Below are 15,963 nucleotides of genomic sequence, written 5' to 3' on the forward strand. Positions count from 1 at the left end.
TAATCTAATACTTAGACTAGAATTCAGTCATAGTTGGCTTATACGCTATTGTCGGACACTTAGCTAAAAATCGTGCGTGCATTGTGTCTATAAGCCTTATAGCCCAAAAAATTAATCGCAATTGGTCTCAAGTCGCTAAGAAAAGAGTGTGGCACTCTCTCGGAAATGCAGTGAACGGTGATAGATTTCGCGTGATATTCAAAACCCGGTATAAATGAACAATTTTGTAAAAGAAACTCTTTTATTTCGTAATAGTTTTGTGTAATATATTGTTTTGTTATCAATCGATTACTCTTTATTCTCCTCTTAACCTTGAAAACTCTTAAGTACAACCTCATAACACCAAAAACATACTGAATCAAAGCCTTGAGGTCTGCTACATTATATCGAAGAAACTACCTCTTTAAATAGTGTCATGGTCCTAAAATATTTGGTACTGTACCCTCTGAGGAAAGGAATTCAATAAGCTTTTTTCAACAATTGATGGAAATTACAGCAAACTTTGCCGCCTGATCAACTCAATTTTTTTCTACCTTTTATCAAAGATGCCAGTGACAAGATCAGTAGAACTCTTAATCCTCTGAACATCAAAACCATCTTTACTACTAACTCCAAGTTGTCCAATCTTGTCAGATCCCTAAAAAATCAAATCCCCAATGAAGACCATGGTATCTACGAGATACCTTGTTCCAGTTGCCCACGTACATACATAGGACAGAAAAACCGACGAAACCATAACCGTATTTACAAACATTCTATTTCTGCAAAACATTCCGATACACATGGCGAACACACAAGAGAAGGATCTACAACACGATGGGCAGACCAAATGAAGATTCTGGAGGGAACATCCCTACATGAAGCCGTCCATATGGTACTAGATCACAGCCAATGGAGACAGCAAGCTAATAATATATAAAGTGTCACTACGCCCTGACAAGGGCGCAAGGAATGAGGATGAATGAGGATGTATTATACCTATACTATTTATCTCTACTATCATTTGCTTTGACAACATATTTGTGATTATTTCTCTGTTTTTTTGTCACTTATCAACATATATTTTTAGTCTCTTACTGTTCAATCTCTCTTCTAGTCGGGACAAATCCACGAACCCACAAATAGAATTTACTTATACATTGTTAAAAGTTATAAAATCTTTATTTTATGGTATAAAATGTTATTTTATGGTAATAATACTTAATGTTGAACTAATATCTGATTACGTTTTATAAAAATAATTTGTTTATGACAAGACCCTGTAATGTAAATATGTAGATAAAAGCCAAGCTATATAAATATTTTCGTCTGTTATGAGCCATGCATTGATCTATTTAAGAGATAATAAAAAACATTGTAAATGGGTGACGGATGACGGCTGGATCGGAAATGGATGGTAGGCGGGCGAATGCGAACACGATGTTTATTTGTTAATATTTGAACCTCTTAGAATAAAGAAACAAAGTGACAAAAATAATTTAGAGAAATGTAAACCATATACATAGTTTAATTTTGTAATCTGTAACAAAATATTTGAAAAAGAAGATATGTAGGTATCACTGTGGCCCAAGCTTGTAAGGTTTTTTAAAAAACTTTATGAGGCTGATTGAAATCAATCACAGATCATTGATTTCAATTTAAAACATATAGAAAACATCAAAGTTTCCAGAATACTAAATTTGTAAAAAATATGTCCAACAACAAATAATAAAAAAATTAATAATTAGTAAGTAAATTTTGTCTCAATATGGCCCATCCCGCATCTTATGGTTTTCAAAAAGCGAAATATCTAGTTCTAGTATTGATTCTATCCAATACAATGTATAAAAGATAATTATTGTTAAATTTAATTGTTTTCTTCAGTTAATTGTGAAAAGTCATCAGGCCAAATAACAGTTATTTATGGCTGTCATAATGAACAAAGGATGCGATTAGACAAAAAAGTATCTAAGCTGGACTTTGAAGATTGAAGAAAATTTTTGTCCTAAGAGCACAGCGTATTTTTGGTATAAGGACAGAGATTTACATTAACTGACAAAAAAAACTTATATGGGTCAATCAGTTAAACATCCGTTAAAAAGGTTCTATTATATGTTTAATAAATATAGATTGGAAACTCAACTGAGAAAATTCAATGCTGACGATCAAGCATTACTATTTTTATTAGGAATAAGCCACAATTTAAGTTTAAAATAAGTTTATTTTTGACGTTTCGATTTCCCTTTCGGAAATCATTTTGAAAATACAAAACATTAATAAATTAAACAAATTTTGTTTTTTGTTACTTGGTGAAAAATTCATCTAATAATTTATATTGACAATTCAGACACATACATTTTAAAGTAGACGATTTAAAATTATATTTCCATTATTGTTGGGTTGCGTTCCTGGGACGACTTTGCGTTCATTCGATTACATGAAATCAACTTTAACTTGAGAATGCCCGTCAGAAAAATCATAGCATGCGATTCGTCTTTAAAATGACAGACGCATGCAATGATGAGAATAAAAATCTCCTGTTAGTGATTCCATAGTAAATCATGAGAAAAAAACCTCATAATACCATCCCGACATTTGGTCTTACATTTAGTTTACTTTCAATAAACACCAAACTTTGATTTTACATGTAAGTTAAGTACTTAAAAACATAACTGATCTATGCTCAATATGTTATGGACTTACTAATAATGGTATTTTCGTTTTATTGATTTTTCCCACACGTGTTTACATATTTGAGATCTATCAAATTTTATATTTTTAATATAAGATTGATGTTCACTTATTCTAACATTTAAAGATCTCGACCTAAATAAAAATGATCACCTTTACAAGGTATTTTATAAATACATTTCTTTGTTCTTTCTTGTTCATCATTAGGTTTTAGTTTTAAATAAAATAGATCTCAATGTGTTTGTTGTTTTCAATGCTGTTGAAATATTGAATTTATTTTCTATCGTTTTAAGTTTTTCTGATAATCCTTTTATGTATGGTATTGTTATTTTCCTCGCATTATTCCTTATGGATTCTGTAGGATTCCGTTCTAAGTTGTTCTCTTACATTCGGTAGATTTTTGAAAATTCGTTATTTATAAACGACGAAGGATTATAATTTTTTAATAAAACAGATGTTAACAAATCTTTCTCCTCTAAGAACTAATTTTCGTTAGAACAAGTAATTTTGGCTCTACCGTATAAGGATCTAATGATTCCCTTTTTAATATTGATGTGATTTGATTTGTAATTTAGATATCTGTTGGTGTGTGTTGGTTTTATATACACCTTATTCTCATATCCAGTACCGTTCTTTGAAATTAAAATATCGAGTGTTATTATATTAGAGCCCATTGTAGAGTATTATAGCCCTGAGTATTATAAACTAGAGCCCATTGCTAGACCAAAATTTTGGTAATAGCATCCATTATGTATTTGAAAATAGGTATTATCAGTACATAATGTCAATAACTCCATTATAGCTGATACACTTAGTCTTGTTCTAGTTGCCAATGTACCATCATTCTCTAATTTTGTTTTAATTATTTTTTATTATTTTTTATATTTTATTATTATTTATAAAGTCTTGTAAAGTCTTTTGATACTTTGACCAAAAAAACCATTTTAGAGTTTGTTTATTATTTCACAGATGGGTATTTCCTCGGTATTCTTTGATCGTTAAGCCGCTCGATACTGCGTTTTAAATAAATATTCCCGTTTAGTGTTTTGTTTATACCAAGTTAAGCGAAGGATTTTTAAGAATTTACTCACTCTCGCTGAGGCGTTGTCAAAGACAACTGCTTCCAGCGTTTAGACCGAATTGTCTTCAGATTCGTAAATGTTTTTTATTTGTTTATTTGTTATGGAAAATGTGTAGCAGTGTAAAGTTAATTGTAAAGTTCAACGTGTAGTTGCAGTCTAATTCTACCTGTTAATGTTAATTAAGAATCCCAGTCCAAAGCTTGTTTTCCAAACTTTCAACCTCAAGTTTGTATTTGTCCAGAGAAGCCGTCTCAGAGCATCTTTCACAGTTTGGAGATGGATTTGACCGTGTGGCAGAGACGGTAACCCCAGAAATCTTTTAAAGTGCAATTGAGTGCAATCAAGGTAACTTTTTTTGTGTTTAAATTTCAAAGTAAAAATAGACGTTTTTTAATACTAATAATTGCTTTCATTAAAATTTAAGAATTTGTAATAATTAAAAATATATGTCTTAGGGCAGGGTTAGCTGTCATTGAAATTGTTCTGTTTTAAATTTAATGTTGACACATGACAACTCGTTTTATTATTTTTGATATGAATTTGTTTTGGTTTTTTAAAGAACCTCCCTATAAATAGTTTCATTTTAAAGATATTTCTTTATTTGTAACAATTTCTTTGTAAGTTTTGTAGCACCCCCCACTTGCAAACAGAGTTTGTAAACAGATAGGACAAAGTAAGTGTTTCTTTGTTATTTTGGTATTTATCTTTGTAACTATTAATCTAGTAATTTGTGCCATTTATTTTTGTAACTGTTCGTGGCGAGGCAACAATAAATGTTTGATTTATTTCTCTAAACCATTTTTTTATTTATTTACAAAAAAAAAATTTATACCCCCTTTTTCGAGTTTCATTTAAAAAGATATATCTTACATTTCTAATAATTATTTCAATAGTTACAACTAGTTGTTGTAATCGATATAATTTGTCACCTCGAAGCGGGGTCCTTATTTTAAATAGCTAGAGGTCTTTCTTGTTGTTTTGTTTGTCCATTTGTTCCAGGAGATTCATGTAAGTACCCTCTTTTTGTTTCTTTTTTGTAGTTGCCCCAATCCAATCCCCTTGCCATTCACTTATCCACGACCCAGCTACTCCAAATAAACCCTGAGTGCCGTTCGCATAAGTTTCGTTTATTTTGCTTGCCCTATCTCTACCCCCAGTATACCATGGACCAGTAGCAGAAATTGTGTTCCTTCGGCTAATACTCAACAAAGAAAATAAAAGGAAAGAAATGGATAGTTGCGGTTTAACAAGCATTTAACAAGGTTTAACAACATACCTATTGCTAATTTGCTACACGTAGTCAGACTCCAAGATCAATATAAGAATATTATAAGCATGGTAGTCACCGACGTTCCCTAGGAACATGCAATCTAAGAAGAAGATGTTTAATTTAATTGGCAACATATTATATGTACAGTTATAAACTATTGTCAAATGCACTGAGCAATGAATTGCCATAACCTTGGTTTCGTTCAATGTATTGTCTATGGTTTTTAAGATATCAAAAAGTATTGCCTCTATTTCTTAGATTAAGTACAACTACGATGCATAAATGAACGTTATTAGCTTATATTTATTGGTGTCTTTTGATTTAAATATTAAGACCCATTTTCTTCATGTCGAAAGCAGTATGATATTTCTTTTACAGTTTAGGCGTTCTTTAGAAATTTAATACAGTCACTGATTAATTTATAATCAAATTATTTATCTAATTTTATTGTATTTTATAGCTTTGCTAGGTGTACCATATTTAAATTTTATTTTAATTTAAATTAAGTTTAAATTAAAATAAAATAATAATAAATAAAATATTAAATAAATAAATAAAAAATAATAAAATAAAAATATAATTAGATCATTGTGTAAAGAAATGGTTTTAATAAATTTCATATATATCGTTTGGAATTTTCGTGCAGTCATTATTATCCTTGCAGTAATTTGAAATTTTTGAAATCATGTGGGTCGCATTCCCGTTCTAATGTGTAAAACATACCGACCATAACATAAATCTCTCGGCTCTACATCCGCCTCTTTATGGGTCGCGTTTCCCGAAATCTCAACCGTTTATCATAGCACGCCTTGCCGCTTTTTGCCAAACAATTTCTGCAGTAGAATCGCGGAAACATTAGAAAAGTTAAAAACCAACGGATCTGATAGATTTGTTGCGGAAATTTCGAGAACTACCTGTTTTTTATAAAGTTTTTTGAAATGGAAAAGTTACGTAAAAACTAGAAATTATTTACAGGATGCAATGGTTGTCTTCAGTAGGTTTTATACAGAAAGCACATAAAGGTTGCAATGCATTGGTTTAGATTAAACCACTGAGAACAGAAAAAATCTGAAACCAAATTATAATTATATTACGATAGAATATTTACAATAAATGAAGGTTACTGTTATTTACAATAAAACTATTAAAATGCAATTGGCATTGGTAGTGTTAAGTTATTAAATAAAATTTATTTCTATCCGAATTATCCTGTTATTTCATCAATGGTATCAAATATATGAAAGCAAACTTTGGATTTCAAAAGCAAAGGTATCTTCAAAAAAGTCTAATAGCCTTATACCAGGAGATCTAACTGGTCGCTTTATAAACCAAGATATTCACGTACATATAACGTATATTGCAGTCGGGTTGTAAGTATATAAATGTAGTTTTTGTATAAATCGCTTCCAAGTATCACTAAAAATCATAATTTCACTATGCATGAGTTCTCAAAAGTAGGCTTAACTTTTTATTATACAATATATTAAAAACTATTCCAAAAATTTAGTGTTTTGCCCCGTTTTGTCTCATGTATTTCAGTAGCTACTAGTTAGAAGAACAATTTTCAAGGGAAAAAAAAAGAAAAAGTACATATATATATATATATATATATATATATATATATATATATATATATATATATATATATATATATATTTTCAAATGATTTTTTCGACCGTACTGTTTTAAATATTGATTTAGAGTATCAGCAATCGGTCAGGAAATAAAACTCTATTTGTTCAGTCTCAATATTTCGTCACGATTTTGTGACTTCTTCAGGAGAAAACTGTAAATTTATTAGAATAATTAATGATTATATGTAAACAAAATGAATATTTTAATACTTACAACTATAAGAATGAAAATTTAAATTTTTCTGGCATATCTAAATAAATGACATATTTTTGTTTGATTTTATTAAGGAGTTATGGTAACCGCAATATGTTATAGAGTGAATTCCCGTTGTACAATTTTCAGCGAGTAGGTTAAAATAAACAATTACTATGACAGTATTATTCATTTTATAAAATGAATAATACTGTCATAGTAATTGTTTATTTTAACCTACTCGCTGAAAATTGTACAACGGGAATTCACTCTATAACATATTGCGGTTACCATAACTCCTTAATAAAATCAAACAAAAATATGTCATTTATTTAGATATGCCAGAAAAATTTAAATTTTCATTCTTATAGTTGTAAGTATTAAAATATTCATTTTGTTTACATATAATCATTAATTATTCTAATAAATTTACAGTTTTCTCCTGAAGAAGTCACAAAATCGTGACGAAATATTGAGACTGAACAAATAGAGTTTTATTTCCTGACCGATTGCTGATACTCTAAATCAATATATATATATATATATATATATATATATATATATATATATATATATATATATATATAAAGTAGTTAGGTATTATTGACTGACACGTTATGTAAAATAAAGTTTTATTTTGAGGTTGCAGTCATTAATAGGGCAGGAAAGTAAAACTCTTTGTTCTTAAATCAAGCTTTCGCAAAATTTATTTGCTTCTTCAGGATATGCTAAAATATGGTATCAGTAAATACAACGAAATTAGAACTAAATAGCATTGTATAAAACTAGTAAAAAACTTACAACATGAGGTTAATCCATTAAATTTTCAAATTTGCAAAACATTAAAACTTAACTTATTTTAAAAATTATACAGTTATGTAAGTACAATATTCCAATTTAATTTAATTTTGTAAAAATTCATTTTGACATTGATTATGTTGATGTTTGATTTATGTCAGAAAGACACTCGTTTCTGTTTATTATATTTTTTGTTGTTGATAACTAGCTCTTGATTGTTATTATGGTTACGTACAAAGTGGCGCCAAATATGAATATTTAAATTTTTTGAAATTTTAATATTTATAGTCAGAAAATCTAATATTGGAAAATTATAGTATTAATTTTCGTAATATTAGATTTTCTGACTATAAATATTAGACTTTCAAAAAATTTAAATATTCATATTTGGCGCCACTTTGTACGTAACCATAATAACAATCAAGAGCTAGTTATCAACAACAAAAAATATAATAAACAGAAACGAGTGTCTTTCTGACATAAATCAAACATCAACATAATCAATGTCAAAATGAATTTTTACAAAATTAAATTAAATTGGAATATTGTACTTACATAACTGTATAATTTTTAAAATAAGTTAAGTTTTAATGTTTTGCAAATTTGAAAATTTAATGGATTAACCTCATGTTGTAAGTTTTTTTACTAGTTTTATACAATGCTATTTAGTTCTAATTTCGTTGTATTTACTGATACCATATTTTAGCATATCCTGAAGAAGCAAATAAATTTTGCGAAAGCTTGATTTAAGAACAAAGAGTTTTACTTTCCTGCCCTATTAATGACTGCAACCTCAAAATAAAACTTTATTTTATATATATATTAATAATATAATAATATATAATATAAAATAAGTATTTCTTTGGTTTAGGTTCAATAAGTTATGTTAAATTTGGACATTACAACAATAGAATTTACAACAATATCAATAATAATAAAACCAACAGTACCAAGACTACGTACGGTCTGTCCCAAACCCTTCTTTCAGTGCGTCACTAATTTTGACTTCATATAGGATTTTAAGAATGTCGAGAATTATTATAGTTAAATCTGACAGTTGAAGGATCGTAATCGGCTAAATGTGAAAAGGTTATTTTTTGAAAATGTGGAGTAAAAATTTTAAGAATTTAAATTTTTTTTAATTTGCATATTAGAGGTGCCGTCCTGTATAAAAAATTTTATTGTGCATTATATTGGAACGGCAGTTTGTCATAATTCCTATTCTATACATTCCAAGGAAAGTGCTTAATTAGCTAAGATTTATTTATGTATTTATTATTATTTATTACAAACACTATGGCTAAAATGTATAGTATTTAAACTACTAATATGAATATTTTTTAGAATAATTTAAAACTTACTTCACGAACGGCAGAAATTGGTAATAAAGTTGTCCCAGCCTCTTTTTCTAATTGAAAATAATTTAATAATTTTAATATTAGCCTTTGTTCATTCTCGGTACATCTTGGCATATTTAAAATATTTTTATGACAATAAATACAAAATTAAATTTTCACTATAAAATGTCTGAAAATACTATCATGGAATGACAATTTTCATTTTATCAGTTGACATTGTCAAAGTACTATCACTATCGAGACCATCTGCGTCAAATTATATTTATGCGTATCATTGCTTGGATATCTATTTAGCGTATTCTAAACTCCAACCAATTATATATCCGTAAGTAGAATTCGCTTTAATATGCAAATACCCGTGAACGATATATAATTTTCTAAGTTCTATGTATAATAATCACAGACTCACGTTTTTTTCTGTCACTTCTAGCTTAATGCGTTAGAGAGAATTCGATAAACTGTGACGCACTGAAAGAAGGGTTTGGGATGAACTATATACAACTCTTCCATATATAAAAGGTTTATCCGAACAACTAGTGAATCTTTTAGTCAAACATAACATAATAGTGGTTCATAAAGGCAGCAATCTTTGCAACAAAAAATCAAATTTTGTTTACGAGATACTACGTACTAACTGTGAAAGTTTCTATATTGGGCAAACCAGTCAGCTGCTTCAATCCATAATTCGTTCCTACAAATATAACAAGATCCCCGCCACTGTGCTCACAAAGCATGAGAATGAGAAGAAGCATAAATTTGACTTCGAAAACATTAAAATTTTAAAAACACAGCAAAACAAAAAGAAGAGCCAGTTATACGAATCAATAGAAACATGACAAAAAAGATACAAAGAACCTAATTATATTTCAATCTTATTTAAATAATAAAACTTAAAAATACCCCCATAAAAACTCTTAAAGTTGTAACATATCTCGCTTTACGTTTGGTAAGTTTTTATAAATATGTCTTACAATAACTTTTTGTTCTCAATTTTGTACATTATAGAATCTTGACAAAGGCAAGGATTACCTGCCGAAACGTTAATCTCAATGGCACAATAAAATCTAATTCCAAATTTAATATTACCTACTAAACCTTTATAAATAATATGTGTTTTGCAATTGGAAATAGGACAAACCCAGAAGCATTATGTCTCAATAAACTGTGTCGATTCTACTGAGAAAGAATTAGATCCGTTATTGTCTTATGAATTACCTCGTTGTTGTTATCTTTACATAAATCGAACCACATACACTTTATCATACGTTTTTCCAATGTTTTATATATAAAGTTTAATGTCATATTTTTTGTTCAATAGTACCATCATTAATGGCATTGTTTCTCTGTCCATTCCGATACTTGCCCGCCATTTAAATTCTAGTTGTGTTAAGTCCAAATATTGATATTGTAGTAAACTCACATACTTTTCTCCATTCATTTCAACCGCCGATGAAAAATGGTCTAACAACTCTATTACCAACTGTTCTTGCCCACAGATTAACTGTATGTACATACTAAGGGTGCCCCTATATCAGCCAGTGAAGGTTCATTGGTGCCAGTATCTATAAATCTGTTAATTTGTACCATGTAAGGAAATTATTATATACCGATACATCATTAATTGAAAAAATTTCTGCATGCGATCATGCACTTTATATGGGTGCCACTTATTCTTTTTTTATATATTTCAAAATTAACGCTTGACTTACTGAATTCTCCGATGAAACTTTCTGAAACTTTTTGAAAATAGTTTATGATCAACTTTTTGCATTGTTAATAATGTATACAAATGTAGATCTTCTCTGATGTCTTCAAAAAATTTCTTATAATTATCACCAGCATTACCAAATGGTCTAAATTTTGTTTTCACCTTATTCATTGTAGAAAGTGTAGTAAATCTATTAGGAGATTTATCACAAAAATATGTGCTTTTTAAAAGTAATAACTAAAGTCCGAATTAAGAGTTTTTTGATTTTTGTTTGCTTATAATTTAGGGTTTTTAGTAAAAATGCTTATTTTACAAATGTTTTACTTGCATTATCTATATTAATCCACAAGTTATATAATTTTCGGATGAAGTACAATTAAAACTCACTGTAAATACCTATTCGTAAAGTAGAAATTGAATTTAAGAAATTTGTAGATGGGTTACTTTAAATATCCAATAAAATATTACCAGCAAATAGCAGTAACTTTCGGCCTAAAAGTAGCAATACAGTTTTTGAACATTTATTACCATAATTACCAGAAATTTCGTTTTCTTTTATTTCAGGTTAAGACTATAACCTTGACTAAATTTTCAATTCTAGAATTCTGTTCTTGGCGGCGTGACACAGCTCGCCTGTATTGTGTATTCCTGTCCATTCTTTAATATTCCTTAACCAGGATAATTGTTTGTGGCCGGCTCCCCTCCTACCTTCGATCTTCTTTTGTAGGATTAACTGTGGTATTTCATATTTTGCTCCTCTCAATATGTGCCCAAGGTACCCTCCCCGGGACTGTAATTTTTCCTCGACGTTGGTGGGAGGGCCGAGTAACTGGTCTTGGTCCCTGAAATTGTGAGGGGAGCACGACCAGTGAAACTAAACACAGTCCCTAAGCGTCCAGCGCCTGTGCACCGGGTGGCCGTCGGACACCGCCGCTGGACGCAAGAAAGGCGTGGCAATTGAGGCGAACAGTTGCGGCGCCTTCGCCTTCAGCTTTTAGTTTACCCTTCCAACTTCCCTACGGCTACTCCAAATTTCTCTAATCTCAGTCGCCAAACTCCAAAACCCGGCGGCGGTGGGGTCCCACGCATTAGACGCGTCTGCCGGTGCGGGGACCCCGCCCTCGATCCTGACACACACACACACACACACTTTTCGAGCGTTCCTCGACAGACTATCTAGGAGTAGCCGACTCACCCTATCCAACTTCCCGCCCCCTCACACCCCAACAGGAAGCTCGTAGCTCGGAAATTGTCGGCGAGGCACTGGTGGGGTCACTGACGCCAAATAGGTGACACCAATAAATACCACTAGAAGAGAAGACCAGCCCAACTGCATCTCAGCATGCATCACCGACTAGTCCTTATCCTCACGGAAGGATGAATGGCGAATTCCCGGCGCCAAAAAACGGGGACCTTTTGGCTATGGAATGGTAACCCAGACAGAGGAGTCCAGGTGGAGAAAACCAGCTTTTAAAAAATCCGCAATTCAAGCTGGAAGACATCGCGGCGAAGGATGAATGGCCATGCGTAGTTGGTCGAGAGCGATTCCTGTAAGGAACCAGGCGACACCTCACAGTAATTAGCCTTACTCGGGCATGCGGGGCTCTGCTCGAGTGGACTGCAATTCCCTAGCTACTCGTGGGAACAATATGGAAAATAATATGGAAACCAATATTCCCGAACAACCCGTAGTAGAAAGCCCTGAAGGCACTACTATACAGATAGCGAAGCCGACCAAAAGGAAGGCGGTCAGAGTCACCTCCCTAGAGGAGGTGGATCTAATGACAGACGAGGAGGTTATTAAGGCCAGGCTGGCTGGGGCCTCCAAGAAGAAAGTAAGGGATCTGGTGGGAAAAGGCCAGGATTACATTGAAGCCAAGCGCTCGGTGATCAAGGCCAACCTCACCAAGGTGCTTGGACGACAAAAGGACAATCCCCCTAAGTCTAAAGAGAAGGCGGAGCAAAAGCTGGAAATGGCTACGCAAAAGTCTACAAAGAAGCGACAAAGGTCGGACCACAGTACGCCGCCAGCGGAAGCCAAAAAGAGGCCGAGGAAGTCAGAAATGACTTTTACACAAGCCCTTTGCTCGGCAAAGGTGGCTGTAGTATGTGATGGCTTCCCTGGAGTCAGGATGGAACCCACAAAGCTTAAGGCAGTGCAAACATCCATCTTGGAGGCTCTGGAGAGAACGCCAGAAGAAGGGCCGCAAATCAGGCTGCTAAAGAGCACATTCAAGCCCGGTTACCTGGTAATGACGTGCGCGGATAGTGCAAGCGCACAATGGCTCAGGGACACTACTCCCACTCTGAAGCCTTGGGAAGGTGCAAGCCTCCAGGCTAAGGACGAGAGTGAAGTCGAGAGGCCGTGTTCTTGCACTGTCTACATCCCAGACGAGGACGGAAAGAGGTTGGGGGCGGAAAGTGTGCTGACTCGATTAAGGGTCAGCAACCGAAAGCTCAACACCCGTATATGGACCGTTTTGGGCAAAACACCTGCAGAAAAAGGGCAGGTATGGGTCCTCTCAATGGACAAAGAGTCCTTTGAGGAACTCAACAAACTTCAAATGTGTCCTTACTTTGGCATCGGAAGAATTAAATTCCGTGTCAAGGATGATGGGTACATTAAGAAGGTTGCAGAGGCCGGACCATCGGGGTTGCAAGGCGTAACTGCCGCAACCTCGGCAGTCAAGGCTAAGCAAAAAAGAAAAGAAGTAAAACCTTCAGAGGGGCAAAGCTCTAAAGCAGCGCCAAAGAAGGTTAACACTTCGACCAAACACAAGGCTCGCCCTAAGGATGATAAGTCGAGGGAAGGAGCTAAAGAAGGAATAATCCCGAAAGAAGTCCGTACCGACTTGCAGGGGAGTGCTACAAACCCGCCCAGAAGGCTAGAAGCCACTGAGCGGGTGGCCGCTCCCATGGAAGGGGTAGAGGACACGGGAAAACCCGAAAGTTAGCCTTCAGTTTAGAGGAAGGCAGAGTAAAGGTCCTGCAGGTCAACCTTCATCATGCTAAAGCTGCGTCGGCGGTTTTGTGCAGAAGGTTTGACATGGAAGGCCTGGACTTGGCCCTACTGCAGGAACCATGGCTCCACGGAGGGAAGATTGCAGGCTTGAAGCCGCAACAAGGTAAGTTACTATACGATGCGAAAGGAGAGACACCTCGAGCATGCATTGTATATGGTAACGAAGTAAACTGTACACTGATTCCGGATCTTTGCTCCGGAGACTTTGTTACAGGTATTTTAACCGCTTCCACCGAGGAAGGTAGTAAAAGATGGTTGGTCTGTTCTGCCTACTTCGCTGGAGAGAAGGTCTTCCGCCCAGGCATAGTAGAGGACGTTATAACCTACAGCCGAAGGGAGAACCTTCATCTAATACTGGGATGTGATGCCAATGCCCACCATCTGGCATGGGGGAGTACGAACATCAACAGTCGAGGTGAGTCTTTACTACAGTTCATTTTAAGCATGGGTTTAGAAATAGCCAATATAGGAAATAAACCTACCTTCGTTACGGCCACGCGCAAAGAAGTCTTAGATGTAACACTTTGCAGTGAAAAAACGTACGATACTATAAAGAATTGGCATGTGTCAGAGGAACCTTCATGTTCCGACCATAGGCACATTCGATTTGATTTAATTACTTCGACTCGAATGGTGGCAAGGTTCAGGAACCCGAGAGAGACGGATTGGGAAGGCTATAGAGGCTCACTCGAGAAGTCTCTTGAGGGAGGAATCGGCACCATAAAAGATACGGACGATCTCGAACTGACAGTCGAAACGGTGAGGGGAGCTGTTCTGGCCGCTTACCAGGAGAATTGTCCAGAGAGAGAAAAGAAAGGAAAGAAAAACACACCCTGGTGGAATGAACACTTACAAAAGCTTAGGGCAGATGTAAGAAGGCTATTCAATAAAGCCAAATTCAACCAGGACTGGGCCATTTATAGAGAAAAACTGACGCAATATAATAAGGAGATCCGAAAAGCCAAAAGAGACTCGTGGCGAAAGTTCTGCGAGGAAGTCGAACAGGCTCCCGCATGTTCCAGAATCCACAAGGTCCTGGCTAAGGATGGTATTGTGAATCAGGTCGGCCTCTTGAAGAAAGAGGACGAAACGTATGTAGAAACCCTGGAGGAAAGCTTAATAATGCTCACCAAGGTACATTTTCCCAGCTCATCCATTGACAATAATCCTTCGGTAGAGGTAGCTCATCCCAGAAGGCCTACTAAGGCGGACTGGAAATTAGCTACCGACATCACGAGACCGGAAAAAGTCAGGTGGGCCATCAATAAATTCCAGCCATACAAATCACCTGGAATGGACGGGATTTATCCAGCCTTGCTACAGAAGGGACAGGATGTGATCATCCCGCATCTAACAAAGATCTTCAAAGCTAGTTTGGCATGGAGATATATTCCAACCGCATGGCGAAGGGTGGAAGTCACATATATCCTCAAGGTTGGTAGGGTAATGGACCAGACCCCCAAGTCATACAGACCAATAAGTCTATCCTCTTTCCTAGCAAAAACGCTGGAAAGATTGATAGACAGGTATATTAGGGACGACGTGCTGATGGAGAATCCACTTAGCGATCGCCAATATGCATACCAGCCAGGAAAGTCAACTGACTTGGCGCTGGATGATCTTAACAGACTGCTCTCAAAGTCGCTAGATGACAAGGAGATAGCGGTGGCGACGTTTCTGGACGTGGAGGGAGCGTTTAATAACGTCTCCTTCGAGTCTGTAACGGACGCGCTTAAAAGAAGAGGAGTTCCTGCCTTCATATGCGAGTGGACAAAGGCGACCTTAACAAACAGGATCATTGTGTCCTCGTTAGGTGAAGCCACTATTGAAGCGAAGGCAGGAAGCGGCTGCCCACAAGGAGGAGTTTTATCCCCATTACTGTGGGCTACGCTTATGGACGACCTACTTAATACACTGACCAGGGAGGGTTTTTACTGTCTGGGTTATGCGGACGATTTGGTAATTGTAGTCCGAGGACGCTTTACCAAAATAATTTCGGAGAGACTTCAAGTCGCTCTGAGGATTGTGGACAGCTGGTGTGAGGAAGAAGGCCTGAAGGTTAACCCTAAAAAAAATCTGTTGTTCCCTTCACCAGAAAAAGAGCACTGCAAGGCTTACAGCCACTAGTGCTCAAGGGAGTAGAAATCCCATTCACAAGTCAGGCCAAGTACTTAGGTGTAATATTCGACCAGAGGCTGACATGGAATGCACACATTCAGAAAGTCACA

The 15,963-nt window shown here is 34.7% G+C and overlaps 1 protein-coding gene across 2 annotated transcripts in view; it reads right to left on the reverse strand.

Annotated features, from left to right (window-relative positions):
• The window catches only part of EcR (Ecdysone receptor), a 995,783-nt gene that overhangs the window by 261,219 nt on the left and 718,601 nt on the right, over positions 1-15,963 (reverse strand). The window lies entirely within an intron of this gene.

Source organism: Diabrotica undecimpunctata, chromosome 2, assembly GCF_040954645.1.
Source record: "Diabrotica undecimpunctata isolate CICGRU chromosome 2, icDiaUnde3, whole genome shotgun sequence".
NCBI lineage: Eukaryota > Metazoa > Arthropoda > Insecta > Coleoptera > Chrysomelidae > Diabrotica > Diabrotica undecimpunctata.